Genomic DNA, 26,565 nt, shown 5'->3' with positions numbered 1-26,565 from the left:
TGTAAATACTTTTGTTCACTTGAGTTTTGGCATATGTACTATTTTTTTGTTTGATTCTCTTTTTAGGGATGCACCTACGACATATGGAAGTTCCCAGGCTGGGGTCGAATTGGACTTGTAGCTGCAGCCTACACCACAGCCACAGTAACTCCAGATCCAAGAGACACCTGTGACCTATGCCACAACTTGCAGCAATGCCAGATCTTTAACCCACTGAGTGAGGCCAGGGATTGGACCCGCATCCTCATGGTTACTAGCTGGGTTCTTTTTATATTTTTGCTTTTTAGCGCCGCACCCGTGGCACATGGAAGTTCCCAGGCTAGGGCTCCAATTGGAGCTGTAGCCCCTGGCCTATGCCACAACCACAGCAACGCCAGGCCTAAGCCACCTCTGCAACCTAAATCACAGCTCATAGCAGCGCCAAATCCTTAACCCACTGATCGAGGCCAGGGATTGAATCCACAACATCATGGTTCCTAGTCGGATTCGCTTCCACCGTGCCACGACGAGAACTCCACTAGCTGGGTTCTTAACCCACTGAGCTACAAGAGGAACTCCTACATGTGTGCTATTTTAAAAATCAGATTAAGAGTAAACTCCACAATGATATCTCTATGCATTTTGAAGGTGGAGGTAGATTTTTTTTTTTTTAATGCCATTTTGACCCAAAGAACTCAGCACCTTTTTGTCCCTTGGGGTTTGGCATGTAGGCAGGGTGAAGAGTTATGGCTCAGCATCAAGGTGGGATGGAGGTGTGCACCACAGAGAACACATTCTGGAGGTATAAACATATCCCCTGTAGTCACCACTGAATAAGTTTGGGCAACTGATTTTCTGGAGAAAGCATGAATGGGCCTTTGGAACTAGAGCATTTTAAGTTGAACCCAAGACTTGCCTCTTGTTGGTAGGTGATTTCTCCCACATTAACTCTCTGAGCCTTGGTTGTAAAGTGAACATAAAAATATCCAGCTCATTATCTATGAAACAGAAACAGACTTGTAGACATAGAGAACAGAATTGTGGTTGCCCAAGGGGAGGGGGTGTGGGGGAGGGAAGGATTAGGATTTGGGGATTAACAGATGCAAACTAGTAATATATAGGATGGATAAGCAGCAAGGTCCTACTGGGGACTGTGTTCCATATCCTGTAATAAATCCTAATGGAAAAGAATATGAAAAAGCATATCTATCTATACATATATATTTATATTTATGTAAGTGTATGTGTAACTGAATCACTTTACTGTACACCAGAAACTAACACAACATCGTGAATCAACTATACTTCAATAAAGTAAATTTTTAAAAACGATCCAGTTCATATTAAATTTTGGGAGCCTTAAATAACACAGACACAGAAACACACACACACAAAAGCACAGTTTCTGCATAGAGCTTCTGGTAACTGCCAGTTAAGAGTACTGTGTCTGAGTGGAAGTTCTACGGGGAGGCCACCATCATAATATTAAGAAATTTTTCTTTAAATCGGACTGACCTAAATCCAAATCTCAACTCTGCCATATGGTTGTGACTTTAGGAAAATTAATGTCTCTGAGCCTCATTTTGCTCGTTGTTTTTGTTTGTTTGTTTGTTTCATAAAAAAATCCCTGTCCTAGAAATTGGCCCTCTCTGACTCCAAAAAAGCTGAAGAGTTGGGATGTATGTCTCAGATCTTATATTACTTATGGACAGAACTCAAACTCAAGTGGGAGATTCAATGACCCGCATTCAGCCTATCTAGGAGATACTGTGGGCCCAGTGCCAGAACACTGCAATAAAGTGAGTCACACAAATTTTTGTGGTTTCCCAATGCTTGTAAGAGTTGTGTTTACACTTTACTGTAGCTCTGTTATGTAGATCATCATAACATAAAATAGTGATGAACAATTTTGAAATAGTATGAGAATTACCCAAGTGTGACACGGAAACACCAAGTGAACAAAGGCTATTGGAAAAATGATGCTGATAGTCTTGCTCCATATAGGGTTTGCATGCATCTTCAATTTGTTTTTTTTAAAAAATAGTATCAACAATAAAATGAAGCACTGTAAAACAAGGTCTGTCTGTACTGGAACCATTTAGGGATTATTCTCACATGGCTACTTCAGATGTGGCTGGTTCCAGACACTCAAATAATGTCACCAGGGCTTGACCTCTTTCCATCTCTTTGGTCTATTTTGCTCTGCGTTGGTTTTATTCTCAGGCAGGCTCGCTTCATGTGGTAGCAAGGTTACTGCACACACTGAGAATCCTACCATAAAGGCAGTGCCTGCTACCAAGTGGTCCTGGCAGAGTCCCTGCAGAGTGTTGTCTTATTAATCCTGACTGAGTCCTGCTCCCATCTCTGAAATAGTCACCATGTCCAGGAAGATGCAGTGCTCTACTTGGCCAGCCCTTGTTCACCTGCCCATCTCTGAACACAGAGTGGGGTTAGAGCTTCTGAACCACATGGAGAAGTTTCGAGATGGGAAAGTTGTGAGTTATTATCTATGGCATTTGCCATAATAGATACTGTGTTTTATAGATTTCTTTTCTTTTTCTAACTTTCTTCTCTTCTAGACCCTGAGTAGCACAAAGGCATGGACTCTATATGAGTCTATAAGCCCAGTGTCTCAATCAATACCTGAAATTGAGGTATTGAAATGGATAAATTCCACCACAGCAGGGATACCATTTCCTGTCTCTCAAGCATCTGAATAGGAAGAGAAGAGATAAAACTGTCACTGTATGCAGATGACATGATACTATATATGGAAAACCCTAAGATGTCAACCCCAAAATTAATCGAACCGATCAACAAATTCAGCAAAGTAGCAGGATATAAGATTAACATTCAGAAATCAGTCACATTTATGTATATGATTGATAACTGTTCCTATAAAGCTCTGAATTACAGGGACCATATGCGTTGCAGTGATCTTGCCCGGGGTCTGTCCAACAGATCAGAAATATTTGTTGAATGAATTAATGGTTCCTCTGGGTATAGAAATGATATCTGAGTTACTGTACTCTCAGTAAAATACGCATTAAGTGACCAATTAATACTTGTTAAATAAGCCATTGGTTCAGCGAATAATCTCTAAATTCCACCACAGCAAGGATACCATCTCCTTTGTCTCTCAAGTCCCAGTGATCTCCACCCTCTAGGGACCCAGATACTTCCAGCCATACTCTCCCTCCCCCCAGGTGGACAGCTGCTCTTCGCCTCTTCCCTAGAAGATGTCCAGAGGATTGGGACCACGGGAAGAAGGTAGTAGGTATGAATATAAAGAAGAGGCAAGAAGAAGGAGACAAATGAGGAGTTCATTCCAAGTTCATGTCTATCTTATTTTGGAAGGAACTGGGAAAGGAGAACAAAGTTTTCATGAATAATGCTGCTTATTAAAATGCCTGCTCTCTCCGATGGTGATTAAGATGGATGCAGCATCACACTGACTTTCAGAGAGAGTGGGAGTACAGCTGACAATTTTCCCATCAGAGTTTTTCACAAAGAAGGAGCAACTCCTGGGTCCCCTCCCTTCCCTCCTCTTGCTCCAGGCTGCCTTTCCTGCAGAGCTTCTGGCTGCTTCAAGGCACTGGGGGAGGAATTCATCAGGGGCTGACAAGTGGCAAATGCCATTAGTTTTCAACTATATTAAAGGATGTGAACACAGCAGGGCTGGTGCCTTATTCCCCTCTTCATATTCCCAGCCCCTGTGCCTACCATAGTGCTCAGGTCCTAGAAGGCATATAATACTCTGAATTATTCTGTCGTGGGCATCTGTCATTTTCGGCATTCCACTTTGTTCATTTCCTTTTCATTATCAATGCCTTTCTTTTGTTTCGGAGAACCGCTCCCTTGCCTCTATCCATGGTTCTGGGATTAAAGGAGCTAATTTTATAAAGTTCTTAAAATGCTCCCTAGCTCAATTAATATTAGCTTTATTATAGCTAATTCTGCGTTATAATTCATGAAATGTTCATGAAACAGGATACCATAAATACACTCTCAGAGTGTATCAAAGAGATCTTTGAAATTAAAACACCATAATCAAGCTTTTAAAAGAACTAAATAAGCAAAAGCGTTGGAAGACAAAATCAAGGACATCTCAGAGGAAGTAGGACCAAAAGATAAAGATACACAGACATATACATACATATTTTAAATGTGACCAATTCAAGAAGTCAATATTTCACTAAAAAGAGTTTTCAAAAACTACAACAGGAATTACAGAGGAAGGAAAATTATCAAAGAAGATACACAAGAAAATTTTCCATGTTTGAAATACACTCTTTTTCTAACCTAATGACCAAAACAAAAATAATAATAAATAAACAAATTAAGACATATCACCATTAAGTTTTAAAACGAGGGGGATAAAGAAAAAAAGTAAAATGCTTCAAAAGGGAAAAAATCAGATAATTTACAAATAATTGGAAGTCAGTATGGTATTAGATTTCTTAACAATGATATTTGAAACTAGGGGACAATAGAGCAATGATTTCAATACTCTGATTTATAATAATTTCCAGATAAGAATTCTATATCCATTCAAGAATTCTATACAGGTTGTGTAGAGATATAGTAAAAGGAGGACACTTTATTTCTTCAAATTTGTAAGTTCTTAGAAAGCTATTGGACAATGTGTTCCTCCAAAAAGAAGTAAGCCAAAAGATAGAAAAATAAGATTCCTAGGGAAGGAATTCAGCAGAGAGCAGAAGTAAAGGTAATTTCAAGAATGTTTTTGAAGGGAAGGCTCTAGATGACAATGGGAAGTAGAACTAGAGAGCAATTAAAACAGATGGAACAGGAAAACAGATGAACTTTACAGATATGAATAGAGTATCTCCAAGAAACCTGTTTATAAAGATATAACATTTCATTTGGCTGTGAGAAAAATAGGGTTAGAGGGATTTCTAGAGTTCTGTGAAGAGTGTGAAATGGAAAACTAAGCAGATGAAAATTTGAGGCAATTATAAATGCCAGGAAAATACAAAGTTACATAACTGAGAAAAGATAGTCGATGTATATTGCTTGACTCAGCAGTAAACGTGTATGTACTAACTAGACCATGACCTATCAAGGAACAAATAGTTATACTGTAAATACTGAATGTTTAATTATGTTTGAGATATAATTTTATTGGAAGGGTTGGCAAAGAATTACAAAGCAATCAGAAGATAATACACAAAATGAAGACAGTATTTACTTTTCCAAAGAAGACATACAGATGGCCAAAAAACACATGAAAAGATGTTCAACATCACCCATCATTAGAGAAATGCAGATCAAAACCACGATGAGGTACCACCTTACACCAGCCAGAATGGCCATCATCAAAAAGTCTACAAACAACAACAAGTGCTGGAGAGGGTGTGGAGAAAAAAGAACCCTATTACACTGTTGGTGGAAATGTAAATTGGCTCAACCACTGTGGAAAACAGTATGGAGATTCCTCAGAAAACTAAAAATACAATTACCATTTGATCCAGCAATCCCACTCCTGGGTATCTATCCAGAGAAAACCACGACTTGAAAAGACACATGTACTCCGATGTTCACTGCAGCACTATTTGCAATAGCCAAGACATGGAAACAACCTAAATGTCCATCAACAGAGGAGTGGATCAAGAAGATGTGGTACGTATACACAATGGGATATTATTCAGCCATTAAAAGGAATGAAATAACAGCATTTTTAGCAACATGGATGGACCTAGAAATTATCATGCTAAGTGAAGTCAGTCATACAATGAGACACCAACATCAAATGCTACCACTGACGTGTGGAATCTGAAAAAAAAGGACAGAATGAACTTCTTTGCAGAACAGATACTGATCCACAGACTTTGAAAAACTTATGGTTTCCAAAGGAGACAGTTTGGGGGGTGGAGGGATGCCCTGGGGGTGTGGGATGGAAATCCTACAAAATTGGATTGTGATGATCATTGTACAACTATAAATGTAATAAATTCATCGAGTAATTAAAAAAAATTAGAAAAAAAGAAAATAGCATTCACTTATCAGTAATTAATTTAAAGATAAATGGATTAAATACTCCAATCAAAAGACATAAAGTGACTGAATGGATACAAACACAACACTCAAATATGCCTTGTGTAAGAGACTCACTTTAGTTTTAAGAACACACGTAGGCTGAAAGTTAAAGGATGAAAAAGATGTTTCATGCAAATGGCAACCAAAAGAGTGCAGGGGCAGCCATACTTAGACAAAACAGACTTTATTAAATACTATAATGAGAAATAAATAAGATCATTATATAATGATAACAGGAAAATTTGTCAAGAGGATATAACAATTGACAGAATTCCCACTGTGGCTCAGAAATTAAGAACCCGACATAGTATCTCTGAAGATGTGGTTTGATCCATGGTGTTGTTAAGTGGGATAAGGATCCATCTTGCCACAAGCTGCAGTGTAGGTTGCAGCTCCAACCTGGTGTTGCTATGGCTGTGGTGTCGGCCTGCAGCTGCAGCTCTAATCCGATACCTGGCCTGGGAAATTCCACATGCCATGGGTGTAGCTGTAAAAAGAAAAGAAAAGAAGGATGTAACAATTGTCAACATATATGCACCCAATATCAGAGCACCTAAATGGATTAGACAAATACTAAATATATTAAGCAAATTTCTAAAGGTAATGATACCAATACAATAATAGTAGTGGATTTCAGTACTGCATTTTTAACAATGATCACCCAGATAGATAATCAATAAAGAAATATTCGACCTGAATTATACTTCAGAGTAAACAAAACCAACAGATATATACAACTTCCATCCAACAGCAGCAGAACACACGTTCCTCTTGTGTGCATATGGAACACTTTCCAAGGTATATGTGAAGTCACAAAATAGGTCTTAGATATGTAAGAAGATTGAAATCTGACCAAATATCTTTTCCAATGACAACAGTTTTATAATAGAAATCAACAGAAGGAAGATACTGAAAAATTCACAAGTGTGTGAAATTAAACAGCACATTCCTGAACAACCAGTGGGTCAAAGAAGAAATTGATAGGAAAATTTAAAAATATATATTGAGACAAATGAAAATGAAAACCCAACATACCAAAACTTATGGGAGATAGCCAAAACAGTTTTAAGAGGGAATTTTATAGCAATAAATGCCTACATTAAGAATAAAGATCTCAAACGACCTAAGTTTCCACCTCAAAGTAGAAAAATAAGAACAAAGTAAGCTTAGCATAAAGAACTATACCACGCCAGAAATAAATAAAATAGAAACAGAAAAATAGTAGTTTTTGATTGAAAAGATCGATGATATTAAGAGTTGAGTTGTTTTTGTTTTGTTTCGTTTTGTTTTGCTTTGTAGGGCCACACCCGCCACATATAGAGGTTCCTAGGCTAGGGATCGAATCAGAGCTACAGCTGCTGGCCTACAGCACAGCCACAGCCACTTCAGATCCAAGCCACATCTGCGACCTATACCACAGCTCACCGCAACACCAGATCCTTCACCCACTGAGCAAGGCCAGAGATTGGACCCGCAACCTCACGGTTCCTAGTTGGATTCGTTTTGGCTACACCATAATAAGGACTCCAAGAGTTGAGTTTTTGTAATGGTAAACAAAATCGGCAAATTAGCAAGTGAAGACAAAAAGAGAGATTTAAATAAATAAAATCTTAAAAGAGATATTATAACTGACACCACAGAAATACAAAGGATCATAAGAGACTAATGTGAAAAATTATACACCAACAAATTGGGCAACCTGTAAGAAATGCATAAATTCCTAGAAACATGCAAATCACCAAGTCTTAATCATGAAGAAATAGGGTATCTGAACAGATCATTATAAACAAGGAGATTAAGTCAATACTAAAAAACCTCCCAACAAATAAAAACCCAGGACCAGATGGCTTCGTGGGTAGATTCTACTAAACATTTAAAGAATAATATCAATCTTTCTAAAACTTTTACAAAAATTGAAGTGGATGGGAATGTTTCTAAACTCATGAGGCCAACAGTGCCCTGATATCCAGCCAGATAAGGATCTACAAGACAAGAAAATTAAAGGCCAATATCCCTGATAAATATAGATGCAAAAATCCTCAACAAAATACTAACAAACAAAATTCAACAACACATTAAGAGGATCATACACTACAATCAAGTGAAATTTATCCCCAGGATGCAAAGATGGTTCAACATATGCAAATTATTAATGTGATACACCACACTGACAGAATGAAAGAGAAAAATCATATGATTATCTTAATAGATGCTGAAAAAGCTTTTGACAAAATTCAACATCTACTCATGATAAAAAACCTCAACGGATTATTAGATAAACAAGGAATATACATCAACATAATAAAGACCATATATGACAAGTCCATGATTAACATCATACTTTAATGGGGAAAAATTGAAACCTTTTCCTCTAAGATCAGAAATAAGACAAAGATACCATTCTCAACACATCCATTTAACATAGTATTGAAAGTCCTAGCCAGAGTAATTAGGCAAAAGAAATAAATTAGCATCCATGTAGGAAATGAAGACGTGAAATTGTCTCTGTTTTCAGATGACATGATCTTACATATAGAAAATCCTAAAGGTGCTACCCAAAGAACTGTTAGAACTAATAAAGGAATTCAGTAAATTTGCAGGATACAAATTCAACATACAAAAAAAAATCAGTTATATTTCTACACACTAACAGCAAACTCTATGAAAAAGAAATTAAGAAAACAAACCCATTTAAAATGGCTTTAAAAATAATTGGAATACACTTAACCAAAGAGGTGAAAGACCTGATACTGGAAAATATAAAACATTGATGAAAGTAACTGAAAAAGATATAAATAAAGGGAAAGCTATCCCATGTTTGTAGATTGGAAAAATAGTTTTTCTTTAAAAAAAATTTTTTTTTTTGCCATGCCCATGGTATGTGGAAGTTCCTGGGCCAGGAATTGAACTCATGCCACAGCAGGGACCCAAGCCACAGCAATGACAATACCAGATCCTTAACCCACTGATCCATTAGGGAACTCCTGGTATATTTTTAAAATATCCATTTTATCCCTCCAAAATCTATAGATTCAGTGCAAATCTTATCAAAATTCCAATGACAGTTTTCACAGAAATAGTAAGATGATATAAAATTCATATGGAAAACAAACAACAAAACCTAAGATTCATATGGAAACCATAGAAGATGCTGAATATCCAAAACAATCTTGAGAAAGGAGAACAAAGCTGGAGGCATCATATGACCTTATTTAAAATATACAACAAAGCTACAGTAATCAAAACTGTATGTATGGTATTGGCTTAAAAACAGACATGGCAACCAATGAAACAGAATATAGACCCCAGAAATAATCCACAGGCAATTAATCTTTGATAAAGTTTCCAAGAATAGACAATGGGGAAAGGACAGTCTCTTCCATAAATGGTGTTTGGAAAACTGGAAAACCACATGTAGAAGAATGAAATTGGACCCTTATCTCAGAATATGTTAAAAAAATCAATTCAAAATAGGTTAAAGATTTAAACAAAATATTTGAAGCCAAAACTACAGAAGAAAACTATACAGAATTCTGGAAAAGACAGAACTATGGAAATAATAGAAATACCAGTGGTTACCAGGTATATGGTGGAGGAATGGGAGATGAATATGCACAACACAGGATTTTTAGGAAAGTGAAAATACTCTGTATGACTCTCAAATAGTAGATACAGTACATTATACACTGAACCAAGCCCATAGCAAGTACAACACCAAGATGAACCCTGATGTTAACTACGGACTTTGAGGGATAAAGATGTGTCAATGTGGCTTCATTGATTTTAACAAATGTACCACTCTGGTGGGGGATGTTGTTAATGAGGGAGGCTGTGAATATGTGGGGGAAAAGGAGATATGGGAAAATCTATACCTTCCTCTCAATTTTGCTGTGAACTTAAAATTGCTCAAAAAATAACCTTAAAATGTATACAGAGCCAAATACATATACACACAAATGACTAAAAATAGGTAAATATGAACAAGATCAGTGGATTGTACCAAAGTCAATATTCTGATTGTGATATTTTACTACAGTTTTACAAGATATTATCATTAGAAGAAACTAAGTGAAACTAAGATTACACAGATCTCTCTATATTATTTCCTACAATTGTCAAAAAATTAAAATCTCTTTGATTACTGACTAGAGTCATGGATTCCTCTCTGCCTCACTCCTGGAGGTGACCACTATTGCTTTTATATGTATATAAATACAGAATATACTTAAAATGGCAGGAGTGGAAAGAGCTCTGTGAATTAAGACAAGCCTGGATTCAAATTCTGATTCCACTACTCAGTAGCTTTGGAGGAGTAAGTTAAGCTCTTTGTATCTTAGCCTCCTCTTCATTAAATGGGCTGCAATAATAGTAGCTAACTTGTTCTGAGAAGGTAAGAAGTTAATATGTGTCAGTCTGTTAGAACAGTGCCGGGTATCTAGCGAATGTTCGATATTAATTTTATTATGCCTGTATCCTCAGAAAATATGGAGTATTGTTTTCTTCAATGTTTTTGTATTTTATATAAATAGTATCGTGCTCTCTTTGTCACTCTGCCATTTGCTTTTTTCTCTCTCCATGAAGTATGTCTTAGTTTGATATTTAGTGGCATGGAAAGAAATCTATCTTATTCTTTGTAATTGTTGCATATTATTCCATGGTTGGCTATACCTAAATTTATTTACTGTTTCCCTATTGATGGAGATTAAGATTGTAATTCTGCACTATCTAAACTCATGTGAGTGTGTCTCTGAACTATATATGAGAAATGGAAAAACACTTTCACTAAATATGGCTTTGACACTGGCAGATGAGGTGTTAAGATTCAGTGCGCTCTATATAAATTTCAGGATGCCTAGCAATGGTTTGAAAAAAATCTTGCAATTCTTTAAAAATTACTCAACTGAAAATGTTGACCTGAAACAAGCAAACTACTGTTATTTCTTCATGAAAGTTGGGTTTGTTCAGGATCAGCAGAGAATGGTAAGCCAAGGTCTGCAACCATGGGGAGTCACTGCAAGTTCCCCAAAGGCAAGATAAGGAGAAGACTTTTATAGAGAAAAAAAGGAAGTTGGGGGGATGAGGGCTGTAGTAAACACAGAGTCTGTGGTTTTTCATTGGCTGAGTCCTTGCTAGGAGAGAAAAGGCATCTTTCTTCTTCCTGATGGGCTGCCTGCCTTATCATCACAGGGCATGAGAGCTCCCCCTTCTGGTCTCCCAACTCCATTTAATTGAGGTCTGGTCATTATTTTTTTCTTTTACAAAGTATAACTTACATATTCTATAATTTATCTATCTCTGTAAATTTGCTCAGATTTTCAGGCAGCACTGTGTTTCACTTTGTTGTGTATTGAGTTGTATCCACCAAACAAGATACACTAAGGTCCTGACCCCATTCCCTCAGAGTGTGACTATTTGAAAACAGGATTGTTGTAGGTGTAATCAGTTAAGTATGACTTTCTATTATTTTAAAACTTTCTGTTGTGGTATTTTGCTACAAAAACTCTCAGAAACCAAGACACATTACTTTTTAGTGCTTTTTAATATAGTTTTTAAAAATAGAAACAAACACACACATACATATTTAGAACATCTCCATCACCTTAATAAGATCCCTTATGCCTGTTTACAGTTAATATTTCACCCTAACCCTACAAAAGCCCTGAATACTATGATAGATCATAGCAGGAGACCCAGGTCTTAGGTCTCTAGTATTATAACACCCACTGCATTGAGAAATTACAGAAACATAATTGATCAGCTAGGAATGCTGGGACAGGCTTGAAACTCGCAACGCAGTATCTCCTCCAACTGTAATTGCTGAGGAGTTCCATTCACTTCCAAAGGGCTTGACCCACTTCCCTAGCATGGATGCTCTTGGGAAATCAAACCCTGGAAATGCTGCCCCAACGATGCCTCATTATCCCCACTTACTTCCAAGGACAATACTGGGTTAGGCATTGATTTAACAGTCTTTGAAGGCTGGCAAGTGCAAATAAGACAAAAAAAAAAATCAGAATGTTTTGTTTTGGTTTCCTGAAGGCTGAATTAAACAGAACTTAAATACTATGTTTTACTTTTTATTTGTTTTTCTCTGTACTGAACCTAGAACCAAAGGGGTTTTCTTTTTCCTCTCCTTTTTCAAAAGATACCAGGTAAACCAGAAGCAAACATGTATTTTCTAAAACCTGTGAACCATGACACAAGAATTTTCTTCCAACTATGCCCAAGCCAAACTTAGATTTCATACAGTTGGAGTCTCTCATCTAAATTGGCCCCATACATGGAGTTGTTTTACCCAATTCAGAGCCAATATGAAGTATGTTCACCAGGTCACTCGCTCTCTTGGTTCTGTGGTTGTTATGGATGTGGTTTTTATGGTCCCGTTCTGTCTCTGGTTCTTTGCATCTTGATGGCTGCCTCTCTTCATCCTTCTCTTTCTTTTGTCACAATACCTTTTTCTTTCAGTCTCTCTCTACCCTTCTCTGCCTGTGATCCTTTTTTCTCTCCCAATGCTCCTTCTGAAATGCCTGTCATATAAAGACTCTGGAGCAGACATCATGAGCTGTTATCTGTCCAGGATGCTTAGAAGGATGTAATATCCTTCTAAGCATGTTACCTGGCATGTAATAAGCATGTTATAGGCAAGCACTATTATTATTTCCTGCATTTGTGCAGCCAACTTTCCCAGGTTGTTTCTAGGAGCAGCAAACAGGGTAACATAGCAGATTGGAGAGAGACTTGGGGAGAGAAAAACATCATGGGCTGAGGGAAACAGAGACACAGACCTAGCTTATTTCTCTTGGCTGTGCAGTTTCTCCTCACATCTCTTACAAGAAGCAATAGGAGATGGCCCAGAAGACTGTAGGTTTTGCACATAGAATATCGTGATTCTCACAGCATTTTGGCTATTGAATCTACCTTCCCTCTACCCCAACCATGACAAGCTGTGAAAGAAAGAGTTGTTATGAGAGAAAGGAGAAGGGAGAGACAACATAAGAGAGGAGAAATAGGGTGAGAATAAAAGAGAGGATGGAAAGAGGGCCAATGAGAAAGAGAGGAAAAGGAAGAGAACATGAGCAGAGGCGGAGAGATTTTGGAGGTCACAGGCCAATGTTTTCTGTGGAACAGAGTAAGCTAGAGCAACCAGCATCCTCGGGAAAAGAGATGCTGTGGCCCACACTATTGCTCCTTATCATAAATTGCACTAAACGCAAACCTACAGTCTGTTCGATTCTGTTTCTGTGTAATTCACTATGCTTCCCAAGCCTCAGTTTCCAGCTGAGGTACTGCCTTTGTAAGCAAATGTCAAACTCCATACAGCAAAGATATGGCTCCTCAGCAACAGAAAGAAGTTAGACTAAAGAAAATAGAGCCCATGGTGTTGCAGAGTTAAAGGATAGAGATTTTGATGCATTTCATTTGGAAGCAAACAAAATGTACCCCCAACAAACCCATACTATTCCATCTGCAATCAATATGCATCATTACCGTTATGCAGATGGCTGGGTTCTGGGAAAGTTCCAAGCCAGTAGTTCTCAACCTTTGCTGCACACTGTAAACACCTGACAGCTTTAAAAAGAAAAATTCTTAGTGCCCAGGTTACACCCCCAGACCAATGAAATGGTGAGACACAGGCATTAGCATTTTCAACCTCCACTCCATGTGACCCTCATGTAGAGCCAAGGTTGACAACCTCTGACCTTAAGTAACCCAATGAGCCAAGTCACAGTGTTTCAACTGCAGCAGGTAAGGTAGCTCGAGGTGACTGCACTTGTTGGGTAATTAAGGTTACAATTCAGGACTGTCAGAGGACTATGAAAAGCCCATCTGTTTTGGATAAGTGGTGTGGTTTAATCAAATGATATTCTTCATGAGCAACTATCTCATACCCTGATATTTGGTTTGCCCCAAGTGTTTGATGGCCCTGGTTTGCAGCTGTCTGCTTCCAGCCATCTGCTGCCTATGATATTTGGGAGTGGGGAGCAGCATGCTGCCAGGTGAGGTCTGTGGCATAGCAGCTTTGCTACCTGCTAGTCTCCTGAGAGTGAAGGAGTCTGTACCAGGGCATAGCCCTGCACCTCTGGCTCAAGCACCCATGGTATACTTGTTATGGGTTGAGTTGTGTCCCTGGTCACATTCATGTTAGATTCCTAGCCCCCAACACTTTAGAATGTGATCTTAGTTTTTCTGTTTTTAAAAATTAAAGTATAGAAGAATAGTTGATTTACAATGTTGTGTTAGTTTCAGGTGTACAGAAAAGTGATTCAGTTATGTGTGTGTGTGTGTGTGTGTGTGTGTGTGTGTGTGTGTGTTCTTTCTCAAATTCTTTTCCTTTACAGATTATTACAAAATATTGAGTAGAATGTGACCTCAGGAGTTCTCTTGTGGCACAGAGGGTTAAGAGTCCAGCATTGTCACAGCAGCAGCCCTGGTCACTGCTGTGGCGTGGTTCAATCCCTGGCCTGGGAACTTCCACAAGCCACAAGGGCAACTTAAAAAAAAAAAAAAAAAAAAGGAATGTGACCTTATTTAGAAATAGGGTCATTGCAGGAGTTCTCACGTTCCCACTGTGGCTCAGCAGGTTAAGACCCTGACACAGTCTCCGTGAGCATGTAGCTTCCATCCCTGGCCTCACTCAGTGGGTTAAGGATCAGGGGTTGCCATGGCTGTGGTGTAGGTTGCAGCAGCTCTGATTTGACCCTCAGCCTAGGAACTTACATATGCCCTAAAAAGAAAAAAAAAAAAATAGAGTCGTTGAGATAGAATTAGTTAAAATGAGGTCATACTGGAGTATGATGGGCTGTAATCCAGTAAGAGTGATATCTTATAAAAAGTGGAGATTTGGACACAGAGGCATACTCGGGGGGCAGTACATCATGTGAAGCTAAAGGCTGAGATTGGGGCAATGTGTCTACCAGCCAAGGAACACCAAAGATTTCCACCAAACCTCCAGAGGCATGGAACAGATTCGCTCATAAACTCCACAAGAAACCAACCCTGCTGACACCACGATTTCTGACTTCTTATCCTCAGAAATGTGAGACAGTATATTTCTGTTGTCTAAGCTCTCTGTTTGTGGTTCACTGTTACAGCAGCCTAGCCTGGAAGAACCATTTCTACCCACTGATAGCAACAAGTGGAGGGTTTCAGGCCTGGGAGACATGGGGCCCTAAACCAATCAGATGCCCTGGTTCCAAACCTGATTCTAAACCACTCCCCACAATTGTTGCTCCTGACACCCTCCTGCTCAAGGTATTTGCTGCCCCCAGCCAGCCGGCTTCATGAGCCCCTGATCTGTGCAATAGCATAGGACCCCACACTTAGCAGGGCTCTGGGCTTGTTTTAATTCTCTGGTGTCACCATCTTGAAATCCTGAATCTTTTTTTTTTTTTTTAACCTAAACCCAGCATTTTCACTTTGCACCTGGCCCTGAAAATTCTGTAGCCAATCCTGTCGCCAAGCCTCCCAGCAACTGTCCTTCCTTCAGTCACATCCCATCTATTTCCTTGTAGGGACTTCTCACTGTTTCTGGTCCACTAACTTCACTCTTTCTTTCTTCCAATGATGCTATCTATGAATGATACTTTAATAATATTGTTTTGGTCATTTGCAGGGATTTGGGGGAGGAGGGAATGGCAAAAGGGGACAGCCTTGGACATTCAAATCGAGTATTTATTGTTAAGTCTTATTAAGGACCATGGCTGAAGAAATGGACAGCGGTTTATTAATGACTGGGTGGCTTTTGGGGAATAGGCAGTCCAGCCTCAGGGCTCAGGTGACTGAGTATGACCAAGAATCATGGAGGGAGTGCTATACCCCTCAGGAGTCTTGAAAGGGGCAGCTGTTCATACTTGCTTAATGTTTTGCTTATTTTATTTACAACTCTCCTTGAAAGCCTGGTGTGGGTTTCCTTTATCATTAAGATGCTATGACAAGTCAGGCTATTGTTCCCACTTCTTTTCTCCCTCCCTGAATTAGAGAGTGTCCACACCAGCCTTTTACCATATGCCTCTAAGTATGTCCCTCGGTGGGCAAAGTGACCTTCCCTGCCCCACGGGTGTTGGGCTGGCCAGGTGACCTGCCTTGGCTAATGGAACCTGAATGGAACTGTCATTGTGCCAGTTCCCAGCTGAGACCTTAAGAAACATTTTATGTTTCCTCTCATCCTCTTGCCTATTTGCCATGAGAAAAACATGCCTCATGTAGCCACTGGTCCAAAGAGAATGAAGAGACAGGTGGAGTCCACCCTGAGTCCAGCCTAGATTCAAACTTAGTTCATTCTACTCAAGCCCAGAAACCCCACAGCCTCTTCAGAGACCCATCAGCAAAAGTGAAATGCTTGTTTCTATAACCCAGTGAGTTTGGGAGGTTTTTGTTCCATAGAATCAGGATAGCAAAAGCTGACTGATACAGAAATAATGAAATTTGTTGATTGGGTTTGCATGGCTTTCCCTGTCTGGCCCCTCCTTCATTACCCAGTCTTATTCTCCACCTCCATCCCCCTTTCTCCACCACATGCTCTGTTCTTTCATTCTTTAAATGTGCCATGTCTTGCTTGGCTTTGATTCTCTCAATGCTGTCCCTTCTTCCGCCCCCCTTCCAACTCCACTACCCTTTCACCTGATTAACTCCTTCTCATTCTCTGCCTCTCATTCTAAATTCGACTTCCACCAGCTTCAGACTTATTAGGAATTGTCAGTGGCCCCTGTTCTGTGCTCTTATTACACCATGTGCTTCTCCTATTACAGCCCCTGAAACAGTATATTGTCATCACCATTTGAGAGACAAATATATTGGGATGTTATTGGTGTTTTGTTGTCATTGCTGTAAAATGATCTCCAAGGGTCCCATAAGGACATAACCAGGTTCTCTGTTTGGAGTCCCACAGGCTGAAATCAAGGTCCTTTACAAAGCTTCACGTTAAGAGAGTGAGCCTCAGTAATGCCCAAGATGGAATTACCTGCCAGCCAGACATGATCCAGACTTGGAATGAAACTTAACTTGATTTACAGATGATAAATCTTTGCTATTTCTTGCATCTTCACATTTTGGTTTTACTTATTTATTTTATAATTTGCTTTTTATTGAAGTAGGGTTGATTTATGGTATTGTGTTAGTTTCAGGAGGTACAGCCAAGTGCTTCTCTGTCTGTATTCATATTCTTTTTTTCAGATTATTTTCTATTATAGATTATTACAAGATACTGAATATTGTTTCGTGTGCTATTCAGTAAATCCTTGTTGTTCATCTATTTTATACATTGTACCCCGTTTTGGGTTTTAAATTCACATCTGCTACACTTTAAGCCTGTCTTTCCTGGTAGACCATGAGCTCTTGGAAGTTGGGGTTTCTGTTTTACTTTATTGTTATCTCTCCTGAGCCTAACACAGTGCTCAGAACATACAGAGAGGAAATCAGCACATTTTTCAAATGAGTGATCAAGAAACACTTATTGCATGAAACTGAACCAATTCTTATAAGTACCATGGGGATCATTAAGACTGTCTTAGAGAGGAAGCAACTAGGTGTGGGAAGTTTAGGTAATGTGTTCAGGGTCACATAAATAGTAATGGCAGAGCTAGAACTTTCTCATTATATTCAGAAGAGAAAAAAATATTCCTTTTTATTTGGAACACGGCCCTGAAATGTGACACTATGACATATTCTAAAATGTATGACTCATACTTTCATCTTCCATGATCTCAAGAGTGGGGCAAAGCGTAACAAATTAGAAGCCTTCATCAGTTGAGCTTTTAGATTGAGCCTTTAGATGCTAACGTCTCCCAGAAACTCAAACCCTGCAGTACCTGGATTTTCCAATGGATGACTCTCCTCCTATGAGGAGTATGAATTAAATCAACCCTCAGTGCTCAGAGCAGAACCTGTTTTGTCTCAGACAGAATGGACTCCTCTTTTAGGGTTTTTGTTACTTAAATAGGATGGCTATTCAGCTAGCAGCAATCTAGGTGTGAATTCTACATCATGGACCACTCCATTAATTCTTGCTGCAGGACCTCTGCACATGCTGTGATGGCTTTTGGAAGGCTCATCCACTTCCCCATGTCTTGATCCTTCTTATTCTTCAGCTCTTGACTTAAATATTAGTCCTCAAAGGGGGTTTTCCTGGTAATTGCCCGAAGGCATCCCCCTTCTTCCCAGTTTATCCTTATCACTACATACTATATAGGGCACTTTCATAATTTGCAATTATATATTAATTTTATGTGCTTGTCCATCCCTTATTAGGTCACATGCTTCACAAGGGCAGCTAACAATGTGATCTATTCACCAATGTTAGCTCTAACACAGTGCCTGAACCATAGTTAATTAATGAAGGAATAAATTAATTAATGGACTTCACTGGGCCATTCAGCAGGTTATTAATTAAGCACGAATTTTGTGCACCAGATGCTGAGTTAAAAAGTCATCAAGACTTGGGTCCTTCCTTCTAGGTGCTCACAATGTAGTTCAGAAACTGGACAGATATATCTGAAACAACCCAGGTTTCACCTGGACTTAACTGCAAGTGGAGCCAAAGTAGCATAAACACTTAAGCTGCAATGGCTCTTTGTCTGCAGCAAAGGACTGCATAACCTTACCCTCCTCCCACAATCTCCCTCTGTTATCTCTGTGAGTCCCCAGCAATGCTTCACATGTGTGCCAAGATCATTTGGCTTATGTTCTCACCCCTCACCTTCTGGTCAAGCTGCCACATCACACCTGGCACTATTGCTCCTGGTTCGTCCCAGGAGTGTGGCTGGCCTGACACTGGCATTCCCAAATTCTTCAGTGCTACGCAACAAGCCAGGTAGGTGTGGCTGTGGTTTTCCATCACAGAAATGAGGAGGGCGCCTGTGTACACCTAAACTGCCTGGGGATCTGGTTAAAATTCAGGTTCTGTCTCAGCAAGTCTGGGCCCTGAGATTCTGCATTTCTAGAAAGCCTCCAGGTGATGCTAACTCTGCTAGTCCAATGGACCACCACACTTGGCGGTGCAAGCATGAGCAGGATATTTGCAATGAGCCCAGTAAATGCTCAATCCGAGGCATCATGTTCACATCTCTAAAGCAGGGGGATGTCATTTTGCCAGAGCTTCAAAGTTTAGCAGACACTGTCAGTTACCTGCCCACCCATGTCAGAACTCACTTATACATGCCCAACACTCCCAACTGGGAATGCAGGCTACTTTTTCAGCCCTTGAGAGCAAGATTGAGCCTTATGGGAGGCAGGTCAGAAATGCTGCAAAGGAAGTTCCCCTTGTGGCAGGAAATGAATCCAACTAGTAACCATGGGGTTGCAGATTTGATCCCTGGCCTCGCTCAATGGGTTAAGGATCTGGCATTGCTGTGAGTTGTAGTGTAGGTTGCAGACTTGCTGTGGCTGTGGCTTAGGCCAGCAGCTGTAGCTCTGATTGGACCCCTAGTCTGGGAACCTGCATAAGCAGCCATAAAAAGGAAAAAAAAAAATGCTGGAAAGTAAGTGCCCCCTGGATCAGTCTTCAACCAGTGGTGGGCAGAAAATAAATGCCTCATCTCCCTTGCTCCCAGGGTAGAATCTTTCCAAGGCATCTATTTATGTGGGTGCTAGAGTTTTTTAGAGAACAAAGGCCACAATTGCCCTTATTAGTAACTTGCTTGCTAACTCCTGTGAGGGGGCTTTCTTCTCTTCCCGCCTCACTCCCCTCTGCTCCACCTCCCCAACCTGGCATACCCAGCAACTACCTCCCAGCTCAACTCTTTTCACTCAAATCCTTGCTTCTGGGTTTGCTTCTGGAGGAACCCAAGGTGAGACCAAAGGCTCCTTTCCTTTGGGGGCTGTTAAAATTAAATACAAACCAGAGACTGGACTTGAAAATTCCCTACACAGACAACCATTTAAGGCCAAACCGAATGTGGCTTATATCACAAATAGAAATCAAATTTAGGTTGTTTCTCATAAATGCCTCTGATCATTGGAAGAAACTTAAGTCATCTCCCTAAAATTGGTATAAGATCATCACTTTTTAAAATTTTTCTTTTTTTTTAAATTTACTTTTTAAAAAAGTTGAGGTATACTTGGTTTACAATGCTGTGTTAGTTTCAGGTATACAGCAAAGTGATTCAGTTATAAATATATATATTTACATGTTAATATATATAAATATATTAATAAAATATATTTATATATAAATATGTTATATTTATATGTTTTATAAATATATTCTTTTTCAGAGTTACAGCTTCAGGTACATAGCAAAGGGGTCCAGTTTTATATATATATTTATATATAAAACATATATATTTATATATTTTATATATATATTCTTTTTCAGATTCTTTTCCATTATAGGTTATTATAAGGTATTGAGCACAGTTCCCTGTTCAATACCATAGGATGATGTGGTTTATCTATTTTATATACAGGAGTGTGTATCTGCTAATCCCAAACTCCTAATTTATCCCTCCCCTCGCCTTTCCCCTTTGGTAACCATAATATTGTTTTCTATGTGAGTTTATTAAATTTATTTCTCTATTGCAATATATTTGATTTATAACATTGTACATGTTTAAGGTGTAGGACATGTTAATTTGATGCATGTGTATATCCCAATCTGCTTGTCATTATAGAGTCAGCTAACGCCTTTATCACATCACACAATTATCACTTCCTTTTTACGGTGGGAATCGTTAAGTTCTGGTCTCTTAGGCACTTTGATGTTTATATTACAATATTGTTGTCTATAGTCACTGTATCTCCAGGACTTATTTATCTCCTAGTTTCAAGTTTTTACCCTTAAACCACATCTTCCCTTTAGGGAGGGAATAAGATAACCAATCTCCTGCCATCTGGAAACCCCCACTGTGATAACCAATTATGGTAAAGGTTAAACAACTTCTCATTTTCACTTTATAAGCCATCCCTGTAATGTCATGCCCATGAGCTTCAAATCAGTTTTAAATCTGAAAGCTCCCCATTCACGAACTGTTCCTGTAAGCACAGTGAACTCTCACTAAATACTGTCTATTGATTTGGTCATTCTAATTTTGCTATTTCTGGATTTTTGTCAGGGCCAAATCATTATAACATAAAGTCATTTTTTTTTTTCATAAAGACCAAATGCAATCATGGAGAGGCCACATCCAGACACCACCCACCAAGTCTTACGGGGCGGGGGGCTTCAGACACAGCTTTCCTCTCCTTCCCCCCTCCCAATGGTATCTGCTCCAGTAAGGGAGGCAGTTGCTGTCAGGGTTCCCGCAATGCTAACTGGATCAGTTGACAAATGAAAAATTCACCCCAACCATCCTTGCTCCATGTCTCAACACATCAGCCAGCCTGTCTGCATTTCATACAGGCAGCCAGGACTCAGACGGCATGACCTCAAATGAGTCAGCTGTTGAAGGACACAGCCTAGGAGGCACTGGATGTTTGCTATCCAGGGCAGCAAGGGGGTCCTCTCTTCTTGACACTGACTTCTTTCAACCCCGTGGAAGAAAGAAACGCTTTGAATTTGAGAGCCAAGTGAAGAAACTGCCTGTGAACTAGACAGATTTAACCAACCTCTCTTAGTAGGTAAGCCGATTCTCCAATGTAACCCTATCTTTGTCACTTTGGGAATGAGCTAAAATGCCTATGTCCAGGCCCACACCTGGAGCGTTTGATTACATTTTGAGAGACACCGCTATGAGCTGTCAGAGTAATGAACATCTTGAATCTTCCAAGGTTTAAAGAGAATTTATTGAGTGCTTATGCTCTAGTTACTACTCTGAGTTCTTTACCTGCACTCACTTATTTTATCTCCTTAATAACTTGATGAGTTAGATATAATTATCAGCTTCATTTTACAGATAAGAAAACCATGGCCCAGAGAGGTTAAGGAACTAGCCTGAGGTCATATAGCCAGACACAAAGGAGCCATGATTCAAACTCCCAGCCTGGCTCCAGAGCCGTACCTTTCCCCCATGCTGGAACTGCCAGACTGAGCAGGGCCTCACATGCTACCTCCAGACCCTATAAAGGCTGGGTTAGGGACTGAATGTCTATGCCCCCGCAAATTTATAGCTTGAGGCCCTTGGTCTAAATGCAACTATGTTTGGAGATAGAGACTGTGAAGAGGTGATAAAGGTTAAATGAGGTCCTAGAGGCGGGGTCTTCATTCAGTAGAGCTGATGCCCTTATAAGAAGAAAAGACACCAACGATCTCTCTCTCCCCCTCATGTGAGGGCAGGATAAGAAGGCTGCCAACTGCAAGTCAGGAAGAGAGCCCTCACCAGAAACCACATTAGCCAGTACCCTGATTTTGGACTTGTCAGTTTCCAGAACTATGAGGAAATAAGTGTCTGTTATTTAAGCCACGATATTTTGTTACATCCGTTCGAGCAGGCTCATACAGACGGACCCAGGGACTGCATGGGGATTTCTTTTTTCTCTTTTTTTGCCTTTTAAGGCCACATCTCTGGCATATGGAAATTCCCAGGCTAGGAGTCCAATTGGCGTTGTAGCGGCCGGTCTACACCACAGCTGCAGCGACGCTGTGGGATCTGAGCCATGTCTGTGGCCTACACCACGGCTCACAGCAATGCCAGATCCTTAACCCACTGAGTGAGGCCAGGGATGGAACCCGAATCCTCATGGATGCTAGTCAGACTCCCTTCCACTGAGCCACGATGGGAACTCCTTCATGGGGATTTCTTGATGCCACTCTCAAAACTCACCTGTCCTATGTCTGTTCTCTCACATTCCTGCTCTGTAGCCAGAAATAAGCTAGGAATAACCTTGAACTGCCTTTCAGGACCTTATTTTTAAAGATAATTTTTCCCTTTCTGATTACAATTATAAACTGAGTTTGGAGCAGCATATAGGTGCGTGTTAACATCTTGTAGAACAAATGAATGAATGAATGAATGCATAAGTGACTCCACATGACCAGAAACAAGAGGAACCCTGTGGCACCCTAGGTAGCAGTCATATGAATCCCGGGTGAAATATTATCCCTGATCACTGCTGGGTTTGGCGCTTCCCAAACACCTCATTGGAAATGGAGACAGTAATTCAAAAGCAGCACTTAATCATAGTGTTAGATGGTGCAGCTAAGCATCAACATCCACATGCTTCCACAAGGAAAGAAGCATGTTATTAACGTTAAATCATCAGAGTAGGTTGCAGAAAGAACTGAGCATGGAATGATGCCTTCCCAGTTCAGGGTCTAAAAGATGGATTGAGCAGTAAGTAACCCAAATTTGTAGATGAGGCCTTTGGTACCAACTGGCTGGGCATTTGGGGGCAAGTCACTTTAACTCTATGGGCCTCAGTTTCCTCCCTTGTAAAGGAAGGGGCATAAAGCTGGTGGTCCCTCTAGATTTATGATTCAAACCCAAGCTTCCCTTACCCTCAACTCATGCAGTTTCCACTATTTTATTTATGTCATCCTAATATATGCTTCCGGAGTTAAATATACATGGGTTTTCTAACTTAACACTTTCTAGGTCTGTGACTTGGCACAGAACACTTTATATCATGAAGTGATATACGTAATTTGTTACGTGAGATATGTAAAAATTTGTTTATGTAAGGGGACAATGATGCTATTGATTGATGGCCTAACCAACTGTTGACAACAGAGTGCTGTTTCAGTCAGGTATTCATGTCAATGTGTCTTATGCCAGGGGATTAATTTTTATTTCTAGATTGGTCATAGTAATCCTATTCCCATTTGTCAACGACTGCTTAAGTTAGGCCATATGACCATTTCTGGACCATGGATCCAAAGGGAAATCTGCTGAAGAATATTGGGAAAGATTTCCCTCCCTGACAACAAGAGAGACTTGAGAAAACAGCAAGCCCATCTTTCTTGCTTCATAATTTTAGACATTACTGTGTGATTCTATGATGGTTGGTGCCACAGCAGCCATCTTGCAATCATGAGGGGGAAAAAAAAGAAAACATCTAACTCTAGAAATAAATATCTCCACTGGTCAGCCATTTTTACATGTTGTAGGATCTGAAAATTACACTATGTTGTATACACTCTTTAAGTAAAAGAATACAGAATTTAAAATGTGAAAATTAGATATGAAAATAAATATTTATTTAGAATGAGAAGGGAAGCCACAGCAGTTTCCAAATTTTAAAACCTGATAAATGCCCACATCATAAAAATTTTAAAAATAATAGTTTTTGTTACAATCTGACTAATAAACCTCTATAATATTTCTATTCTACATGTTGAGGCTGTCCTCACATAGAAATGATTTTATAAAAATACTTGCCATAGAGAGAATAATTTTAACATTTTTCTACATGGCTAATGAAAAATTAATATGACCCTTGATGGTTTAGGAAATTTTATTTCAGCTCCACAACTCATTATTAATAATGCCATGAAAAACTTTAGGATTTTCACTAAATCTGGGAAAAGCTCTAAGTAGTTTGGGAGTTCCCTTTGTGGTGCAGCGGAAATGAATCTGACTAGGACCATGAGGTTGCAGATTCAATCCCTGGCCTCTCTCAGTGGGTTAAGGATCCAACTTAGCTGTGAGCTGTGGTGTAGGTCACAGACGTGGCTTGGATCCTGCATTGCTGTGACTGTGTGTAGCTCTGATTCGACCCCTAGCCTGGGAATGTCCATATGCCACCACCAGTGTGGCCCTAAAAAGACAAAAGACAAAGCTCTAGGTATTTTTTTTTTTCAGAAGTGCCTTTCAAAAATTTTCCACAGACTAGCTTCTGACTCCCTTTAAACCTATTTTCTCCTTTGTTACCTGCATTTCTTCTGTCCCCATTTAAATACCACCTCCGACCCTGGTGTTCTGGATCAATATACCAAGATGAGTCAGCACGGTGGTGGCAGGAGTACTCCTAGAAGCCATAAGGATAAGTTCTCCCAGGTAGCTTAGAGTAACTTTTCATGTAGAGTAACTTGGAGTAACTATACATGAAAATGAATGAGAATCACCTAAACATATCCCACTAAACCCCATCCTACAATATTACTGCAGCCAAATCCCAAATCCCCAGATGCTCCCAGCCCCTCCAGCAGCAACCACCACCAGGTGATGTGTAACAAAGGAGAACTTCCAGGAGAAAGAATCCCCACCCTTACCCCATTGCCGTTCATACATTTGAGTTTGACAGATTTTCCAAACAACTTCTGATGATAGGAACACATTGCTAGGGCTTTAGACATGCAAGTGAGAGGGTCCTAAAACTTATGCATTATTTGCTTGCCAGGAAACACATCTCCTGTAGATGACAGGCATATGCTGTGAGACTTGAATGAATCCATAATAGAAATAAAAGTGCCTAGCACAATGTCTGGCACACAATGGACTTTGGAATGTGACAGCAACTATTAAAGTAGTAATCAGTATTATTGAAGATGGTACCTCCCATAATACCTTCTTTTTTCCTCCTGAATGTGTTTTCATTGCTTGAATCAAAGGACCAAAACAAGTCTTTGATCTTTGACTCACACTTTTCTACTTCTGGGTGGACTTTTTTTTTTTTTAGGTCCACACCTGCAACATACAGAAGTTCCTGCGCCAAGGATCAAATTCAAGCCACAGCAGTGACAATGCCAAGTCCTTAACCACTAGGCAACCTGGGAACTCTGTACACACTTTAAAAAATTATTTTATTGAAGTACAGTTGACTTACAATGTTGTGTTAATTTCTGCTGTACAGCACAGTGATTCGGTTATACATAAATACATTCTTTTTCATATTCTTTTCCATCACGGTTTATCACAGGATAGTGAACAGAGTTCCCTGTGTTCTACAGTTGGGTCTTGTTGTTTATCCTTTCTATATATGAGTTTGCATCTGCTTAGCCCAAACTCCCAATCCCTCCTTCCCCCACCGCCCCTTGGTCAGATACAATTTTAAAGTTCGTTTTCCAATATGAAATTTGTTCCTGATAACCCTTTAGTTTTCAAGGGTTAACATTTCCTAAGCATGGTGAGGGTGAAGGTCTCTGTAATGGCAGTGAACAGGAAATCAAAATGACGTCTTTCCAATCAATAGTTTTATGATTACTTTTTAAAATTACATCTTTGCCCTAAAATTGGCATGCTATATTTAGTCACCATCACCAAGAGACATCTGCCCAATGAGGCAACGGCACTTTTTATAAGTGATACGTCATCTATTTATTTCGGCAGCTAAGTACCTTCTGGCACAACAAACAGCCACCTTTGGAAACAAAGATGGAATTTTGGGTGCCTTAACAGATATGGGTTGTCTAAAATTACAGACGGTGCTAATTAACTGGAACACGGAATTAGAACCTGCAGTTCAGAAAATATGCAGGAAAAATAGAGTGTTTCTCAGAAACTTTAGCACCGGGGAGCTAAGCTGACTGTTTCAAGGATGCGAAATTGATAAGAATTACGTACCATTGTTAAATCTCAATAAACAAAGCCTGACATCTTGTGACTGAATTAGATCATTTATCTGCTCAAAGAGAGGGTGTTTAAAGTAAATTCCCTTTCACTGATAAAAATTATGAATAAACCTAGTGAAAAAGATACTATCTGTGGGAGGGAAGCTGAA

At 39.6% G+C, this 26,565-nt stretch overlaps 1 protein-coding gene and 1 long non-coding RNA gene across 6 annotated transcripts in view; one reads left to right on the top strand and one right to left on the bottom strand.

Annotated features, from left to right (window-relative positions):
- LOC110259931 (uncharacterized) overlaps positions 1–26,565 on the bottom strand; it is a 563,371-nt gene that overhangs the window by 113,075 nt on the left and 423,731 nt on the right. Inside the window, exon 10 of one of the 4 annotated variants that reach the window (XR_014840785.1) lies at positions 12,098–14,761. The exons of the other annotated variants lie outside the window; for them this stretch is intronic. This is a non-coding gene — a long non-coding RNA (uncharacterized LOC110259931). Of the gene's footprint in view, positions 1–12,097; positions 14,762–26,565 lie in introns of those variants that run through there. 4 annotated transcript variants of the gene reach the window in all.
- Positions 1–26,565, top strand: part of SHISA9 (shisa family member 9) — a 545,216-nt gene that overhangs the window by 420,893 nt on the left and 97,758 nt on the right. The window lies entirely within an intron of this gene.

Source organism: Sus scrofa, chromosome 3 (assembly GCF_054392235.1).
Source record: "Sus scrofa isolate SSC_HxYL_T2T_F1_AM1 chromosome 3, Sscrofa_HxYL_maternal_Yorkshire_Landrace_v2.0, whole genome shotgun sequence".
In the NCBI taxonomy this organism is placed as follows: Eukaryota; Metazoa; Chordata; class Mammalia; order Artiodactyla; family Suidae; genus Sus; species Sus scrofa.
The sequence above is the reverse complement of the archived record's forward strand: the minus strand, read 5'-3'. Positions and strand labels throughout refer to the sequence as shown.